Below are 17,363 nucleotides of genomic sequence, written 5' to 3'. Positions count from 1 at the left end.
GATTTTACTGAGTACTTTTGATTTTTTTTCTTAGTGTGATATTTTAATATAAATTATGAACATTTTAAGAAAGAATATAAAGGAATGGGAGGAAATACTGCCCCATCCCACCTTGAGGACGCTATCGACTTCACCTATTCGTTCTAAAACGTTGTTGTCGACAACGAACGTGCTAGGATGGACAATCAAGTATAAAAAATATAGTAGTGATTACAGACGAAGATGGATGTGGTAGTGGTCTGGTGATGGTAAACACGGTGGTGGGCTTACTTTAGTAAGCGGGTGGGTGGGTGAAATTTCTCAATCGGTTGTTTAATATTAATGTCAGTGTTCAATTTCAATTTTAAATTAATCTTAAGAGGACGTGATAACCGCATGATGCTGTCTCCGTTTTACAAGTGAATAACATTCCAAAAACTGTTTAGCGTGGGATAAAACCACTCAGTCTGTAAACTTAGTAGAAACGCCAAAATTTAACACAATATAGAAGATAATATTTTATGTGTCATACCGTTTTTATTTGTTTGATATCTTTAATAAGAAACAAGTTATAATACTTTTAAAACTCTGATATTTTTAAGTTTTTCAAACTTCAATTACTTTTGATATATTGGTGTTATCGACAAATTAAAAGCCCAGAGACATAATTAAAATTCTCTTTTTTTCATTGTGAAAATTTGGTTTTCTGTAGACTTCTCAGTTCATTCCCGCGCACAATGCATGCGGGTATCACGTTCTTTTAAGTGATGTTGGGAATTTAGGATTGCTCTTTCATTACAAAATTTAAAATAATATTCAGATTATGACATTAAATATTGTAGTAGGTATACATTTACAAGATAAATTATATTTAAAATTTTATTAATAATTTAGTTTAAAATACATACTGTCATCGTCATTTACAGTGTAGTCATTCAATGTATCTGAAATTTAATTATTATATTATTATAAAATTTACTATTATAATACTACCTACTTTTTATGCAGCATCTTCAATGAACTAGGTAAAGAGTTTTTTTCTTGAATAAAACGTAATTTTTTTTTTTTTTTTCTTATTAAGGATTACAGTGGTCCGAATGGATTTTGAATACATATAGAGATATAGCCTAGAGCAGGGGTCAGCAACTTTTTTTGACGGAACAGCCAAAAGTTACAATACACAACATTTTTCTGATTTTAAGAGCCACTAAATATTTTCATAATTTTTATTTTGTTACATGTGGAACTGGACAGCCGAAACGTAAGATCAAAAGACCCACATGTGGCTCGCGAGCCGCAGGTTGCCAACCCCTGGCCTAGGGCGACCATCTGTCAAAACCTAGGAGGGTGAGAGTCATAAAATTAAAAACTTAAAAACTAAGAATCAATCAAATTTCACTAAAATTTAACTGTTAATATAAATTATATGTAAATTAACTTTTAAATTAATCAAAATATAAAATAAAATAAATAATATTTGGAAAAACATGATGATAAAACAAATGATGACTGAGTGTAACGAAAACTGGTTTTTCCATAATCCATACCATATAAATATATGTGTAGCTGATTGATCGATATAGTATTACGATAAAAACCTATATGTACCTACATTATATAGTATTATCGAAAATTAACTCATTATTCAAAACTGAAAACACTACACTAAATATCTCAAAAATTATTAACTTTTTGAATTTTTATTTTTTAACTTCTAGGTTTATGTATTTCTAAAACCGTATAATATTTAAATTTTTTTTCCCTTATATTTATTGCTGAAACCACCAGTAATCCACTATCAACTTTTGATTTTAAAATGGTAACATATGTAACAGTGGTAGCACTGTTGCATCACTGTTATCATTTTATTGATTTCATAATGAGAATGTTATGATCATTAACTTTTTATTTTCAAATGTGAAATTGTAATTTCTATTATAATATTTTGTTTATGTAAAATAATGAAAGTATAAGTAATAAGTTATAAAAATCGATTTACTTTTATAGGTAAGTCTATAATTTATTATATGATATGTATTGTATGATATATTAATAAAATATACTTTTATAGTGAAATCGATTGACTATTTAATCCAAGAAAGAAACAGAATTACGAATCGATTTTTATTTCATCAAAGATGTCTATACAGTTTAAGTTTAGACTTGAGTAGCAGATGTTTAATGGTGTATTAGTTAACTTGGTGAAAACAATCAGACGTGTGGATGATACAATGGAATATGTGTTTCCTGCTAATGCACAGCATAAAAGTATGCATAAGGAGTTATTTCAAGTTAGTATTGTAAAAAACGCATGTAAAAGCATGGCAAAAGAGGGACAATTTCGTAACCTAAATGTCATGTTATCTGATGATATTGGTAAAATATATACAGATGAGCAATATAATTTTGTGTTCAAAACATATTATTTAGAAGAGCAAAAGATTATAGAAAAGAGCACAGTACAGTCTGCTAAAAATGATATAGATCAGAATGAATTAATGAAATTATGCATGGACTTAAAATCTCAATTAGAAGTAAGAGAGATTTCATTAGCTGATATTGAAAAAAAATTTGTTGTAGATAAATTTAATGGTAAACTGATGAATGCTAAAGAGTGGTTGGAACAATTTGAAAAAGAGTGTAACAGATATGGAGTCAGTGATGAGAGAAAAAAATACAAAGTTTAAAATTATTTTTAGAAGATGGAGCAAAAGAATGGTATAGTTCAAATTTAAGAAAATTATCATTAAATAAGTGGGAAGAGTGGTCAATGTCTTTTCTAGTAGTATATGCGGATAAGAGTTGGGCAAATGTAAGATTTGCATATAATTTTAAATATTTAAATGGATTACTTATTGATTATGCTCTAAAAAAAGAAGTTTTACTACTGGAAATTGAGAGTTCTATGTCTAATATATCTAGAATTAATCTGATTGATATTGGTTTACTATTGAAGATACAAGATAAACTAGATAAAGAAGAGATTACAACTACAGATGTATTAATGAATAAAATAAGAATGTATGATTCAGGATATTTTAAACAAAAGGGAGACGATAAGTTTAAATTTAACAATAATAATGTATTAGTAAATGGTAAGAACAATGCAGACAAGAAATATAATATAACATTAAAACCGCTTAGTGAAAAAAACCTTGTGTTATGTGTGAAGCTTTAAACAAGCCGGAACGGTACCATCCACCTCATGTATGTCGGAATAAACAACAGTATATAGAAATGAAAAAAGTGAACTTATTTGAAGTGAACAAAACAGAAATGGACGAAGTAAATATGGATCTAGATGACCAAAAAAACTAGACAACCCGGTAAGATTTACACCACTTATAACCTTGAATATAGTAATTAATAAAAATAAGAAAGTTAAAGGTATTTATGTTCAAATATAACACTGTGTGGCACACACATTTTTCCGCCCCATAACCCCCTCCCTCATCAACTCCACAGCAACATCAATACCAATCATTAAATTGATATACATTTTCTGATGTAATGTATCTTAGTATAACAACACCTTCCTCAACCTTTTCCCGGATGAAGTGATGGCGAATATCTATGTATTTTGTTCAACGATGATGGCTTGGATTTTGTGATAGTTGTATACAGCTCTGATTATCTTCGTATAATGTTATTGGTTCAGATAATTCAACTCCAAAATCTTTTAATATATTCTTTAACCATATTACCTCGCAAGTAGCATAGCTGGCTGCCATATATTCAGCTTCAGTAGCTGAGAGTGCAATTGTTGGTTGACCAAGAAATTATTGATCCATACATTTTAAAAATATATCCTGTCAAAGATTTTCTATCTTCATGATTAGCCCAATCTGCATCAACATAGCCTTCAAGTATTGTTGTAATACTTTGTTTTCTATAAATTATTGAATAATCCAATGTTCCTTTAATATATCTAAGAACACCTTTTAGATGCATCCAATGAACTTCTTGGGGTTTACTTTGGAAATGGCTAAAATAGTTTAAACAGTAGCTTAGATCTGGTCGTGTGGCTAACATAGCATACATGAGACATCCTATGACCTGCCTATATGGCTGACTACAAGATGTAGTTGTAAGTGTGTTAATTGATAAATCAAGTTTGGTTTCAATTGGAATAGATCTTGGTTTGCAATCTGACATGTTGAAACGTTGAAGAACATTTTTAAGATACTGACCTTGACTTATCTTAAGTTCTGCTTTATCCACATTATGTTCAATTTTAATTCCTAAGTAGTAATTTAGAATACCGCAATCTTAAATTTCAAACTCTTCTTTTAACTGACACTTGAGTTCATTAATTCTCTTAATGCTCCCACTAGCGAGAATAATGTCATCAACATATAGCAGCAAGTGTACTAAATCTTCTTGTCCATTAAAATCTAAAGTGTATAAACAATGATCTGTGTTACTTTTAGTGAAACCAATTTTTATTAGAAATGTATGAAAACTATTGTTCCAACACTTTGATGCTTGCTTTAAACCATACAATGCCTTGTGAAGTCGACACACCAGATTATTATTTTCACTAAAACCACAAGGTTGTTCAATGTATACTTCTTCATTCACAACTCCATGTAGATAAGCTGTTTTAACATCTAACTTGTAAAGATGCCAACCTCTTTGAACTGCTAAAACTAACAGAGACCTAAATGTAGTGAGTTTTGCTACTGGAGAATAGGTTTCTGTATAATCCAGTCCTTCTTGTTGTGAAAAACCTCTGGCAACAAGTCTGGCCTTATATTTGATTATTTGTCCTTCACGTTCTTCTTAATTTTGAAAATCCATTCTGTACTAATTATATTTCTATTTGGTGGTTTATTAACAAGTGTCCATGTTTTATTTTTGTGTAAAGATTCTATTTCTGATTTCATTGCTAGATTCCACTCCTTGTTTGGATGACTTTGAGCTTCATCATATGTTGTTGGTACATTGTCTTTTATAGTTTAAGCTGATAAAGCCGTTGTCAAATAGGATGTATCATTATCTTGCAAGTAATTTGGTGCTCTAATGGTCCTTTGTGGTCTAATATCCTGCTCTTCTTTTTTTTTTATAATTTTGTTCTTTTCCTTGCTATGCAACTATGTGTTTTGATGTCATCGATGTTCTCCTCGTTTGGGTTGTCTTCGAAACTTTCTTTATCTGGATAATAGGTGACAATATCTTTTGAAATTATATTTTGATCTTTCATATTTTCTTCAAAAATAATGTCTCTACCTGTTATGATTTTTTTGTTTCTTGACACCAAAGACGATAGCCATGTGTTGTATATCCAATCATTGTGTACTGTTTAGACTTACTATCAAACTTTGTTCTTATTTGATTTGGCAAATGCAGATGTGCAATAGAACCAAAAACTCTTAAATTTGAAATGTTTGGCCTCCTTTTAAACCAAAGCTCAGCTGGAGTTTTATTAAATATTGAGTTGCTAGGTGAACGGTTGATGAGGTATGTTGCTGTCAAGACAGCTTCTCCCCACATTTCTTTGCCAAGAGAACTCTGAAGTAATAGTGCACGGCCTTTTTAAATTAATGTCCTGTTCATTCGTCCTGCATGACCATTTTGTTCTGGTGTATATGGTATGGTAAACTCGGTTTGGATTCCCTTTTGAACACAAAATTCTTTAATATTATTTGAAGTATTTTCCCCACTATTATCACATCGTAGTCTAGAAACTTTTGTACCAAATTGAGCTTCTACCATAGCAATATACTCTTTAAATACTTCAAACGTTTCACTTTTATTAGTAAGTAGATAAACAACTGTAAAATGGGTAAAATCATCTATAAATGTAATGAAATATTTTTTACCATTCCATGTAGGTGGATTTATTGGTCCACAAATGTCACTGTGAATTAATTCTATGGGTCTACTAGCTCTAGTTCGTTCTCCTTTAAATGGTAAACGAAACTGTTTACCTTCTACACAAATTCGACAAAACATTCCGTCAATAGGCTTACTTAATTTCAGCTCATCAACCATTGAACTCAGTCGATTTGTATATTGATGGTTCATATGACCTAATCGGCAGTGCCATAAATCATAATTACTTTCCTTTTCAGATGAATATGCATTTGATTTAATTACATTAAAAACAACTTCATATAATGTACCTTTTCTTATGCTTTCAGCTACTCAACTAATTTTATTATGAATCTCTGCTTTTCCATTATTTAATACAATCGACAAACCGTTTTGCTCAATTTTCCCGGCTGACAAATGACAATAGATCTTTTCTTAAATGCGGAAAATACAATACATTTTTAATGACACACCTTACAGTTTTACCATTTAACGTTTGAGATACATTTATTTCACCTACTTTGAAAGCTTGTAAGCTTTCTCCGCTCTTTGCCAAGCCAATTGTTGTCAGGTAATTCAGTTCACTTGAAACACTAAAATAACTTTCATCATTAATCAAATGATCAGATGCACCAGAGTCTAAGAACCATGACATATTTAAATGATTATCAACAACATGATCATGTGGAGAGACCATAAAAGCTATAAAATCTTTTTCTTCAGTCATATTGGCTGACTTATCTGTATTTTCTTGTCTTTTCCATTTCCAACAATCTTGCTTCTTATGCCCTGGTTTATGACAAAAATTGCATTTAAAAGGAAAACGATTTGTGGATGTGCCAAAAGCAGCTTTAACACTTGAGTTATCCTTTCCTGTTGAACGGTCTGATCTTGAATTTCTTTTAATTTCTTCATCTAAAAGCCTCGATTTCACAAATTCTAGTGTTATTTTATCAGATGACAAAGTTTCAATTGCTGAGATCACCATGTTGAATGAATCAGGTAACGTTAAAAGGTGCATGCATGCAATTAGTTCATCAGCTAATTTACCACCAGTTAATCTAACTTGTCTAAGTAAATCATCAAACTGACTCTGATGAGTTTCCATTGATTCATTATCATCAAATTTCATTGTAATCAATTTTTTAATAAATATAAACGACTAAATGTACCTTTTCGTTCGAATGTAGTTTTTAATTTGTTCCAGATCTCCTTTGCTGATTCTCCTCGAACATACTCAACATGTGTGTCAGCGGTACATTGTATTATCAAGTCTGTAGCTTTTGTATCCCTCTTGTCAAACGCAACTTGCTCTTCGGATTTTACTGGGCGGGTGGCACTAAGAACATCTAGCACCCCATTTGCCCTTAACAGTGATTCTACACGAAATTTCCAAGTTGGAAAATTTGTTCCTTCAAATGGTGTCATACTGAATCTGTCTTCCCTTCGTGACATGTTGAATATATTATATAAAGAAACTAACAAAAAATAAATATTTATTCCGTAAAACTTTTCTTAGCAGTTCATTTTGTGCCTGGGCCCATAATCTCTTGTATTGTAATAAGAGAAGACCACCTTTTAATATAAATTCAATTTTTAATGCACACATGCTTTTAGACTTTTAACTTACAACGAAAAACAAAAAACAAAACCTTTATAACCTCAAAAGGTAAAAACACATTATTAAAAAAAAAAAAAAAAAACAATAATAGTAATAATAATACTAATCAATAGTAGATATTTGATAATAATATAATGTTGATAACATAATTAAATAATTATTGAATTGCTGTTTCAACAATGTGGACGATTCGTTCAATCGTGATATATATATATATATATATATATATATATATAAGTAAAGGGGATGATTATCCAAAAATTTAGGGGATGGTACTCCGGGAAATAAAGAGGATGATCATCCGGAAAAATGTAGGGGATGATTATCCGGAAAATATAAGGGATGATTACCCAGAAAATTAGGGATGGTTATCTGGAAAATACAGGGGATGATTATCCGAAATATTAGGGGATACTCCGGAAAATTTAGGGGATGATAATCTGAAAATTTTGGAAATGATTCTCCGTGGAAATATAGGGGATGATCATCCGGAAAAATTTAAGGGAAAATTATCCGTAGAATTTAGGGGATGATTAACCGAAATTTTTAGGAGATGATACTGCGGGAGATATAAGGGATGATCATTCGGAAAATTTAGGGGAAGATTATCTGGAAAATGTAGGGGATGATTTCCGGATTATATAAGGGTGATTATCCGGAAAATGTTGGTTATGATTATCCAGAAAATTTATGGGATGATCTTCCGGAAAACTTAGGGGAAGATTATACGAAAAATTAAAGAAATACTATTATAGAATTATTATTTAAATGTCTCATTGATGAACATATTAGCAAACTTTGAATGCTTGTAAAAAAAAATGTGACTACGCATTTCTTCTATTTTTCAATTGCTATTGTAAAAATATGATAGGAGTCTTATATTAAATTTTCAAATCTTAGGTATAAAAGGAACATTTTTTATAAATTTCTAGCATAAAATAATTTATGAATTTTCGTGATTTTTACGTATGTTGTCAAAATTCAAACTTTGAATGCTTGTAAAAAAAAATTGTGACTATGAATTTATTTTATTTTTCAACTGCTATTGTAAAAATGTGTTTTGTTTTTAATTTTTACATTTCATTATTTGAATCTATTTTCATTTTTTTGTCATGTCAAAAAAATATTTGCTGTGAATTGTTTCAAGTTAGAAAAATTATATTTTTTCAATCACTCTGTATTCTAAAGGAACACCCTTTATATTTTTAATTTTATAATAAAAGGTCTTACTTATATGTCATTAAATTGAATATTATATCATTTATATCAAGTAACAATAATAATATAGACGTAATAATATATAGTACCTAAATGGCTATATGCCTATATATGGTATAATATTGTTGTTATCGACGATCAACGACGCACGACGTCATCATTTTGTTAAATATTGCCAAATAACATCAAATAAAGTACCAGTCTCAAGAAGAACCCTTATGCGTAATCTGAAGTCCATGTATACCGAAACGATAAAACAAATGAAAGATGATTTTGAAAAAATTAATTATTTTTGTATAACTGCAGACTGTTGGAGTATATTCCATAATTAGTATGTAAGTATAATATTATTAATTTTAATTATGAATTGAATTATATTATTGTGCACATACTATTAAAATTTAATGATTTTAATATTATTTATTTTCTGGTTATAGATCATATATTGAATTGTACAATATACCTACTATATGGAAATACTGTATAAAGTATAAACACTTTAATCTATAATTTAGTTTTGGTTTGGTAAAAAATTAAGTTCGCTGGTCAGTGTTGTATAAAAAAAAAACTTACTAAAAACCAAACTTTTTTTTAACGTAGTAAAAAGTAAAAAAAAATTGGTATTAAATTTCAACTTAACTGAGTTAATCTATAATCAAATTAACTTTTAACTTTTAACTTTTTGTTATTGGTGCATATTAACTTAACTGAGTTAAAAAAAATCATTAACTTGCCCAGTCTTGATAACTATGATTGACATGATTAACAATAAAGCGATTACTTACTTTTAAATGCTTATATATGTTTTATTTAATTATTTTTATTCACTCCACCCTATCACCAGGGTGACGGTTCTGTTCAGGAGAATTTTTTGTCTCGACAGGACGAGTACGGTGACGGGGAGGTGATACAAATTAAATTAAATAACAAATAACAAAAAAAATTGAATAAAATTGAATAAAGTTTGAGTCATATGGAGATGGTACATTTAACGGGCAATGAAGTGCACGGGATCAGCTGGTTGAAAATAATTTTTAAAAAATTATTAAGTCCACAATAATTTTTTATGAGAGTAATTTTGACAAAATTCGTAAAGTACAGTGAATTATTCGTTTTAGAAATTCAAATTAAATTGTTATGAGCATTTGAAAATTAAATTTTAAAAACATTGGATTTTTACTGGGTTCCATATTTAGCAATTATCTTATTTTGGTGTAACTCTGAAAAAAACGACCGCATATATTTGAAATTTTCACTGAATGTTTATATAGGCATTTTCTATATTTGATTTCTTTTTTAAAAATATTTAGATTTGTTTTGAGCTGTTTACTGACATTTTAATTTTTCAACTTTTTTTATTTAATTTTTCTTTAAATATCGATAAAAATTTATTTGTTTTTAGATTTGTTTAAAAAAAAAAATTAAACAGATTGTTATAAGCCAGTTTTAATTATTTTTATTTTTTATTTTTTTTTTAATTACATTAATTATGATTTAACTTTTATGTAACAAACCATTGTATCTTATACAAATTTATCAGAATATTATTCAATAATACCTAATACCTATGTATGTAATGATATCAAGAAACAATTAAATAGATTTATTTGCATTTTTATTTATAGTTGCCACTTATAATCTGATATGTCGTAAAACTCATTATTTCTAAAAATAATAGTGATACTATAAACTGCAATAGTTAATAAGTATATTAACATATTCAACTTTATTTAAATATTAGTATACTTGACATGCAATTACAGAAATGTTATGGTCACAAAGTAATTTTGTTGTTAGTAAAATAAGTGCGAAATTGATCATACTGGGATCATACTAGTTTTTATATATAAATATTTTATTTTATTTCAAGTATACAATATATTAGGGAAGTTAATACACTCATATACTTTTATCTCTTGTTCACATCATTCACTAACCTATAGATATAGTATAGGTATTTGTACACAAAAACTGAACACCTATTGGATGCTTTTCCTAAAACACGTATTGATTACATATAATGTTAAGTAATTTTTTGGTGTCAATGTAATTATAAATAATGCAAAATATATTTTTATATGCAAAATATATATATAAGATGATTCACGAAATTTTCTTTCAAATGTTCTAAAAGCGTGGTAAATTATATATTAGACATGTTATAATATCAATAACGAGAATAATATAATATTATAATATAAATATATATTACATTAAATAAACACAAATCAGTAGGTATATTATAAAAATAAAAATTGTATTAATTTTTATCAGATTTCAACAATAGAATATATTATATAATTATAGATATATCGATATTATATAAATACTGTTGTTAAAAACTGATTTTCCGGCGCGTGTCGACATCAAAAAAATCTGAGTGTGGTCGATCAAATACAAACCAATGACGCACTAAATATTGATAAAAGAAAATTTCTGCAAAGTCTATTATTTACAGTGATAAGGAGGGGGAGAGTTTCTAAGAAAACGTTTCTCCAGTCCCGTACACGGTAAACCGATTTTCCGTTGTGAACCGACATCAAACAAATTCTGAGTTTGGTTAAACAAATACAAATAAATTAGGTAAAAAACGTTGTCAGAAGAAAATTTGGTAAAAGCGTGATATGTGGGGGGCTGGGGATACGTACGTAGATATAAGTTGGATGGAAACCCAAGATTGAAAAACAGCATACATTCTGCCATTTGAAATATTTATTAATTTGGTATCATAAAATACCTCATAATCAATAAATATATTAAGTTAATTTCTAATAATAAATTAATTTATAAATATTGGGTTTCTTTCCAAATATACAAATTTATCGTAAAAATAAATAGCTTAAAAATATTGTCCTTAAGATCACAATACATTAATTCCAATGGCAAAAATTATTATAATGTCTGATATACTTCAAAAAAAGGATGAAATATAAATAAAATCACTTATCTGTTAATTACAATATTAAATTACCAGTATATCCACACAAATTCGTATACATTTCTATAACATTTAAAATTATGATTAATTATCATAATAGATATTGATTTAATTAATGCATCGAAAATCTCAAAAAAAAAAAAAAACAAAACAATAATGGGCAACTAAAGCTTGACAATTACAATTGACTCTTTACCTATATGTACACATTATGTTTCCATCTTTGTACAAACCCGTATTTAATCATAATTAAAGGATATACAATAAAATATGACATCAACTTTTACTTTTATAACTTTTCAAATACAATGTATCATACAATATATACAATAATAATTATTTATGAAAAATATTACCTTTACATAGTTCTAAAAATAAAACAATACATTTTTGTTAGTCCATCTTTACTATTTATTAAAAATTGTGATGTAATCAGTATATTTTAAGGCCCTATTCATATTTTAGATTCTAAGCGAAGTGTATTGATTTTACAAAATGATGTGTGTTTAATTTTTGTGTATGTTGGTGTACACGATAAGTTGTCGAAATAGTGCATCAATTTTAAACTTCAGTAACTTTTCCGATTGGAAAGTGAATCTAGTTGGTGCGTTGGACAGGTCAAATTTTGAAATTCCCAATAGTTTACAAAAGTACCAGGAAAAAATAAAAATTAAGGAAAAACGGAAATTTTTATTTTAAATAAATTTTTGAGACAGTTAAAAAAATATTAAAAATATATAGATAATTACCATTTTTAAACAAGGATTGAAAGTTCGAATTTTGATAAGATACTTAAAATTCACTAAAATTCGCAATTTATTTTGTGTTAGAAATTCATAAAAATTTATCTTTTTAAATCTAAAGTTTGAAAATGCTATACAAGATTTTTCATGAGTTTGTCTACTTTAATCAAATAAAAAATTTCTACCGGAAAGTCAAATTAAATTTTATGAGCATTTAAATTACAACATTGGATATTCACTTAATTTCTCTTGTACTGATATTATTATTTTGTTGTTATTCAGAAGCGAATAACTGCAAGGACTTGAAATTTAAACGATATGTTTATATTATTAATTATATTCTTGATAAAATTTGCAAAATATTTCAACAATTTTTAAGTCATTTATAGACATTTGAAATTTTCCGTTTTTTTTATTTTATAAATATGAATTAAATATAATTCATTGGCTAAAAAAACATGAACACTTAATACAAAGTTCCCCGTAAGTTTATATACAAGCAATTGGGAAATATTAAAAATACAAGGTACTTTTTTTTATATATATAACCATTTAAACTAAACATAAACTATTCAAACGCATTTTTTTTATGGTAGGTATTTTGGATGAAATTACATAATAAATAATCAATAATAACAAATTTAGTTTTAAATTCATCAAATATAGTTTTAAATTCACTAAATGCATTTTTTCTTATATTTTCAATAATACATCTAACACTGTCCGCATTCTCAATAGCATCTATCAGATCTATATTTTTAATTGGGAGATGTTTACTTAGTGACAAGTTTATACCAAATACATATGTTAATACAAATGTTGCTAGTAGAAATTCAGGCTGTTGTATAGAACACAATAATAAATATGTTTATGATGAAGAATCTTTTTCAAACCAAAAACATACTTTTGTTAGGCCGTCGATAATGACATCAAATAAATAAATAAAAAACAAGTATAGAATCATGAATTCTAAATGTAATTTTAAATGTTTAGCATTTGAAAAAGGATATAATATAGAAGATATTGATTCTGTTAAGAAATTGTTTCTTTTGCGATATTTAAAGAAGACACTATTATAATGGACTGAACATTAAAAGCATCCGAAATTCTGACTAAATTTTTAACTCCAGCTTCAACTTTAAATCTTAAAAATTCTTTAAATTTACCATCATTATAAATTTGGGAATTTTGAAAATTTATGTGTCCTGAATCATTATTATGTCCTCTTAAAGCAAGGCCTTGACGTCGATAAAAAATAATTATTTCAATGATTGGAATCATTTTTTTACACGATTTTCTTGTACTTCAATTTTTAACTTATTGTTTAACTGGACATCAATAGATTCCTTTTTTTTATTGTTCATGGATAATAAATTATCAGCATCAAAAATTGAATTTTTATGATATTTATAAATTGTAGAACACCTCATTTGCTTTTTTTCAATTAACTTGCAAAATGCACCATCATGCAATTTTGAATAAGTTAGCAAAGACAATAGTTTTAACCAGCTAAGTTGAAATTTTTATTTTCGATTCGGTAGTATAGCAGAGCGATATAAGCTTTTTAATCTTTAATAATGATTTTGATTTCGTTAATCATTAAATGGTCCTTATAAAATTAAATCAAATATTAAATACATTTTAATTTTGTAGAAGGTTATAATAACATTATATTAATTGTTATGAGTTTGTAAATTAATTCTAAAAAATTTACAAATCGCTGATAAACGATAAATATAAAACAATAAAATAATTTAATATAGTAAATATTTCCATACTTTTTGCTGCATTTAAAACTTCATTATCACCATCATTGGAAATAGAAGGCATAACCCAAATTGTAATAATCATAACTGTAATCTTTATTAAACTACAATGCCTAAAAAAAATCATTATTTTTTAGTTTATGAAAAAAAGAAAAAAATTCAAATGTTGAACAATAAATGAAATAAAATAATGTTTATCCATGCCTTTTATAAGCATTCTGCTCCTAATGCATATAGGTACCCTCTCTACATAAAATAAATAATGTTATTAATATTGGTGAATGCTCTATTTACTATTTTTTTTAACATTTGTGTAAATAATATCTATTTTACATTAAATCAACATATATATACCACACGTTCCAATGGCCAATAGTTATAAGTTAAAATAAAATGAATTATACACATATAGGTTTTATGAGCATTTAGATGATAGTGATAGTGAATACATTTTTAATGGATAATAATAATATGTGGAAATCAACAATACTACTTCTGCATTATTGCTTTCAACATTGATATTTGATAAATGACAATAAAATAGCTACACTGTACAGCGAAAAGCTTTATGTTTATCACTTGTCTGCTTGAACACAATGATTCATAAGTTAGTACATAATTAATTCGTATAATATTAATAAATTATAGAAATAAAAGAAACTCAACACAGTCAACACTCTATTATGGCGGCCAGTATATTGGTAGGGTAAATGGGTAAAATGTATACTACGTTCAGAAATATTTCCTAAAATAGGTCCTCTAAAATTCTAAACAATATTTTTACGTTATTAGACCATTATTACTCATTATTAAAATTATTATTCAGTGTCTGCCACTAGCCATACGTACATAAACACTCTACTACAACTTGCAACTTACTGTGAGTTTCATTCGTCATGCACTATCGTACGCGAGCGACAATTTATCGGTTTCTCTCATAATGACGTGGACAACATATCAGAATTTATTCTATCAGATATCTATAGGCGATTATTAATTCGAAGTTCAATAGCCAATAGGTAACGAACAATAAGTAATGTTATCATTTTTGCCTGTAAATTCATATAAGTAGAGTATATATGCCGGCCCTGGCGCACTTTTATTTTATCAATAAAAGATCACAAAGAAAACAATGTGCAAAAAGATCAGACAATTGAAATGCAATAATTATTAAAATATTTTTCGCAAAACTTATAATATTAACAATTAAAAATTGATATTAATAATTAAAATTGAAATGCAAAATATGTATTAAAAATTAATTGAATACCTTAGTTAAAGGAATTGAAATGTATAATAAAACAATGGATACAACTATCAAAGATTTTAATAAATTACAAGAAAATGAAATGCAAAATGAAATAGAATAATCAATATTAAATAATAAAATATTTGTTAAGTTTTGTAAATATGAATACTATATTACTAATAATAAAAATATTAAAACCATGAAATATAATCTAAATGCAATTCCTATTAAAGGAAATATTATAATCGTCGATAATGGACACAATATTTCTGGAAATTGAAAGCCTTATGCTTCTAAAATACTAGAATCACCAACTTGGCTCGAAATTTGTAAGATAGCTAATGATTTAATAATTACAACAGGTACTTTTTTATTCAAATATCTTCATGATATTTGTGTTTTTCAAGATTTAGGAAATATTAAAATTTGTTGTCTTGGCATGGGAGGTACAGATTCCGATTAGAATTGCTTAGAATATAACTAAATAATCATCATTTTTTTAATAGAATTATTTCTATTAAAAATATCTTAATATATTATATTTAAATAAATTTTTTATAATTGTCAATAAATTCTAAACATAAATGTCCACATATAGGAGGACCATTATAGTTTTGAAACTTGTCATTGTTATACCACAGATTATCATCACCTAAATAATTTAAAATTTCAGGAGGAGGAGTACTCGAAAATGAATCAAAATATATTTTATAATTTTTTATTTTTTTCCATGCAACCCAATGAGAACCATTTTGAGTAGGATTATTTAAATTAAATATCCCACATTCATTTAACCAAAGTTTTTCAGGTAATTCATTTATCATGAAACAACCTCTAAAATTTTTTATATTATTTCCAAATTTTATTATATCAAAATTACTTAACGGTTCGATATTTATATTTTTAACTTTACTCCAAAAAGTTGTATAACAACCTGGATAATTTTTAATGTTTTTTCTAAATGTTGATATATCGAAATTAATCATTTTTATTATTTTTTTTTTTATTTGTCTTCAATCCAGAACCTGTATTTTTTTCCATTTCTTTATTGTGTCGAATTATTTCCTCTTCTATTTTTTTCTTATGTTTACTATCTTTATAACTATCATACAATGCAATTAAAGCTGGAGTAGCTACTGCTGCAGCTTCTAGAAAAGGTAAAATTAATGGTAAAAATCCACCTTTAATTTGTTTCGGTGTAATCTCCAACCTTACTCCAGAATTTTTTTTCATGGCATTTTTTAATTTATCTATTTGAATTTGATCTAAATAATATTTATTTTCTCCTTTATATATTTTATCACTAGCAATATGAATTGTTGCATTAGAATTTTTTTTATGAGCTTCAGCCAACTTTTTTTTATGGTTTTCAGTTAATTTAAAATGCATTTTATTATACAAAATATTTATTTAAAAATATTAAATTTTATTCAAATATTAAATTCATTCCTAAATATCTTTTTGTTTTCATTACATTTGCAGTTGTCAAAGTAGCAATTTTTTCATTCAAAGAACTATCAGAAACATAAAATCTTTCCATTGCTTTTTGTTGTAAATTTTTATCAGCGATATGTCTTGTTTTAGTATCTTTATGATCTTTATAAAAATAATCATGTTCTCTTGCATATTCGTCTAACTTGTTAATCGGGGGAAAATTTTCATCTTAATTTGTAAATGGTCCTAGATAATTATATCCAGGCCAATGTATCGGAGGTAATTTTGAACAATTTAAAAAATCATTAAAAAACCCTGAACCTTTTATAATATCCTTTGGTAAATGTGAAATATACGACATTAAGTATTCTACACCTTTAACGGGTATATCAATTATCTTTTCTATTTTTTTAATACAAAAATTAAGAATTTCAAGTTTTTCATCATGATAGGTGTTTTTTCCCGATCTTTCTGCAGATGATATAACATGTAGTCTGTCAATTAATTGTTTAATATTATATTCTAACTTATTTGTTGTTTCTTTTGGTAAATTTAGCAAAGATTGTAGTAAAATATATTCAACACCTTTTTTGGGAGTATC

At 27.0% G+C, this 17,363-nt stretch overlaps 1 long non-coding RNA gene across 1 annotated transcript; it reads right to left on the bottom strand.

Moving 5' to 3' along the window:
* Positions 1-886: 886 nt before the first annotated feature.
* LOC149054990 (uncharacterized) lies at positions 887-14,241 on the bottom strand. The gene is made up of 3 exons (XR_016191930.1): positions 14,092-14,241; positions 11,604-11,938; positions 887-923 (listed from the first exon to the last, which is right to left on the bottom strand). It is a non-coding gene; the product is annotated as an uncharacterized LOC149054990 (long non-coding RNA).
* Between the last annotated feature and the right edge of the window lie 3,122 nt (positions 14,242-17,363).

Source organism: Diuraphis noxia, unplaced genomic scaffold, assembly GCF_037042655.1.
Source record: "Diuraphis noxia isolate RWA-SAM2 unplaced genomic scaffold, SU_Dnox_SAM2 contig0005, whole genome shotgun sequence".
Lineage (NCBI taxonomy): Eukaryota > Metazoa > Arthropoda > Insecta > Hemiptera > Aphididae > Diuraphis > Diuraphis noxia.
This window is presented reverse-complemented; position numbering and strand designations above follow the sequence as displayed.